This window comes from Rhagoletis pomonella, unplaced genomic scaffold, assembly GCF_013731165.1.
Source record: "Rhagoletis pomonella isolate Grant_MI unplaced genomic scaffold, Rhpom_1.0 Rhpom_scaffold_00009, whole genome shotgun sequence".
NCBI classification, from domain to species: Eukaryota; Metazoa; Arthropoda; class Insecta; order Diptera; family Tephritidae; genus Rhagoletis; species Rhagoletis pomonella.
The window spans coordinates 27506457-27509766 of record NW_023458563.1 but is presented as its reverse complement, the minus strand read 5'-3'; positions in this window follow the sequence as shown (position 1 = coordinate 27509766).

The following is a 3310-nucleotide window of genomic DNA, read 5'->3' as shown; positions in this document are numbered from 1 at the left end:
AATAGAGTGGTTTCGTTATTGCTGGAGAAATTCGCTTGAACAACGGTTGTAGAACGCTCCGTAGGCTGCTGTTTTGCGATAACTCGAAAATTGGATGTTTCACTTGGGCATGATTAGATTGGGTTGGAGTTGCTGGATTGGATTGCGTGAGCAATAATGAAGTTGAGTGGGTGGCTGATTGGGTGGACTGGCGTTGAACGTTGGATTCGCTGGTTAGATTGGACTCCGAGTGTAAGAGGGTATGGTGCGATCTTTTGCATTGAAAGCATTTAAAAGTACTGTGGCAGTCCTTTAAGACATGATTATATGCCAAGCAGTTGAGACAGTACCCATTTTCTTCGGCGAACTTTTTTCTTTCTGGTACGCTTAGTTGGCGAAAATTGGGGCACACTTTAAGAGAATGTGGGTTACTACAGAGCTTGCATTTGAAGGACAGGTTTTCTTTCGAATGAAAAGCTTGAATTTTATTGGAGCGTTGTGGAAATGAGTGCCGATTCTTAGTCATTCGAATACTGTTTAGTCGTTCTACGACTTCGTAGCGACTGGTTAAAAACTCATCCATATGAGACCACAATGGTAGTTCTTTACGCGACTTAAGAGATTGCTCCCAGAGTGAAAGGGTTTCTTCTGGGAGTTTCGTTGAACAGAAATAAATGAGGATTGGATCCCAATTAGCGACGGGAACGCCTAGGGAATTAAGTGAGGAAAGGCAATCGTTAATCGTGGTTTTGATTTTTTGAATCGCTTCACTATTTTCGGAGTTGACCGCCGGGAGACTGAATAGGGTTTTCAGCTGATTGTCGACTAGCATTCGCTTGTTTTCATAACGCGCACGGAGAGCTTCCCAAGCCAGGGCAAAATTTTCGTCACATAATTTGTAATGTTTGACGATACCACTTGCTTTACCTCTTGTTTTGTTTCAGAGGTGATAGAGCTTTTGAGCAGGGGTTAGCTTGGGGTGGTTCAAATATACGGCCGTGAACATGTCACGAAACGAGGGCCAATCTTCATAACTGCCATAAAAGACTTCAGTGTCGCATGGAGGTACTTTAATGCAAGCCATTGAGTTGTCTGATTGAGACTGAAGAGAGTGATTCAAATTCGAGTTCTTGCTTGGGGTACCTTGAATAAGTTTAATTTGATCTAAGATATGGGCTTTACAAATGTAAAAAGTGTCGGCGCACAGCTGAAATTTATCGTGAGCCTCTGCCTGGAATTCTGCTGAAACGGAGCTTTCATCAGCAATGCATACGTTTGCATAAGAGGAACGCAAATTTTCCCAGCGTGCATTTAATTCTTGAAGCTTCACTTCAAGTAGCGAGTCGGTGTGGTCAGCAAGGTCCTCTCGTTCAAAATTAGAACAAAAGTGAATGACACTATTAGACTCAAAGATGAACTGGGAGGTCAGTTCCTGATTGATCGGCATTTTGAATTTGGAGTAGTCTTTAATTTAGATTGGAACAGAGGGAACGCTACTGAGTAGCAATCGGGATTTCGCAATATTTTGCCAAACTTTGTATGAGGTTCTTTATGCGTTATGTAAGCGCTGCGACATAAACGAAATTTGCGATAAGGATGAGACAAATTAGATTTGAAAATATTAAATTTGCATAGACTTCTTTAAGCGTTCCGTAAGCGGAGCGACGTAAACGCAGTAAAGATGGAAAAAAATAGGATTCAGAACGATTAAATTTTGCAAAATACACTTCGTGCGCTACGTAAGCGGAGCGACGTAAACGCAATCGAAATGAGACGAATTAAGAAATATTTATTGGTTTTTTTTTTTTTTTTTTGCATAGAAATTTATTCACCCAAGATTTATGCTTTCTTACGGAAAAGTTGGACGTAGGAAACCTACGAACACCCTGTAAACGACAATAGAGTACCAAGGTTTTTCGGTGCCGACGCAAGCAGCGGCAGCGCAGTACTATTCGGTATAAAATTGACGAACTAAGTTTTGCAAAGCAAATAGTTCGAAATGTCTAAATACTTGAGTATTTTCTTTATGTACGTACAAATTTGAAAAAAAGTTTCTGGTTGTACTATGCAACCCACCGGAAAATAGCTTGCATGTACATATGTATTTTTATAAACTCTTGATTTTGAATGCAAGTGTGCCTACGTAAGAATCAACGATTATTTACGGTTGCATACGCTGCCTTGTGAATAACCAAAGCCCAAGGGGATTTGTTTTTGTTCTTATTAGTGTGCGCAATAAATATGTACGACGTCTTGTCTCTCTGTTTGTGATAAAGTTGTTTCTCCGCCAACGTAACTTTTGCCGCAGCAAATTACCTCGCAGCGCCAATACTGTATGACGAAGAACAAGAAGTTTTTATTTATTTATTTTCTTTGTTTTTGATTTTGTTTTTCTCAAATAGGCTTGCGCAAGCAGCGCAAACACAGGCAAATCGACTAGGAATGTATTTTCAAAATTTTTTGGGGATGAAGATGTCTTCTGCGGTATGTACGTATGTATGTATGCATAAACATTTATGTACATACATATATGGCTCTGTCAAAGCAATAAAGATTTCTGCGCGAAAGCAAACAGAGTATTAAAAACAGCGAGTAGATTTGAAATTGAAATAGCCAGTTGAAAATAAATGAGGCATATGGGCATACCTATGTACATACGAGAATATGTCTGTATAAAGAATAACAGTACTATGTAAATATATCTATCCTTTGGTGCATATATATTATTAGGCATGCATATATCGGTAGAGACATACATACATACGTATTTATATATGTACATGCCAGGCTTGACTTCCTAGCGCAGGGAATCACTTGGGTCGGCAGCGCCACTACTTAACAACGAAGCTTGTTCAAATATACTTGCGCAAACGCAAGCAGCGCAAACACAAGCAAAGGACTGAGTATTTTCAATAGATTAATTTTTTGGTTTTTGCGGGATGCGCAAAATGTAGTTATGTATGCGTATATGTATGTATATGGATCTGTCAAAGCGAAAAACGTTTCTGCGCCGAAGCAAACAGAGTATTAACTAGCGAGTAAATTTTAAACTGAAATAGCGAGTTAAAAGTAAATGAGGCATATGTGCATACATATGTACATACAAAAAATTTTAAGTATAAAGAATAAGGGTACTATGTAAATATGTCTATCCTTTTGTGCATATACATATCTACATATTAGGTATGTAGCTATCGGAAGATGTGTATGTATGTATGTTCATGCAAGGTTTGACTTACTTTGTTTCATCGATACTTTTCCATCTTTGGTTAATGTTGATGTCCAGCGATGGGTATAACTACCAAGCTGTTGTGCCGACTGGGTTTCCTTG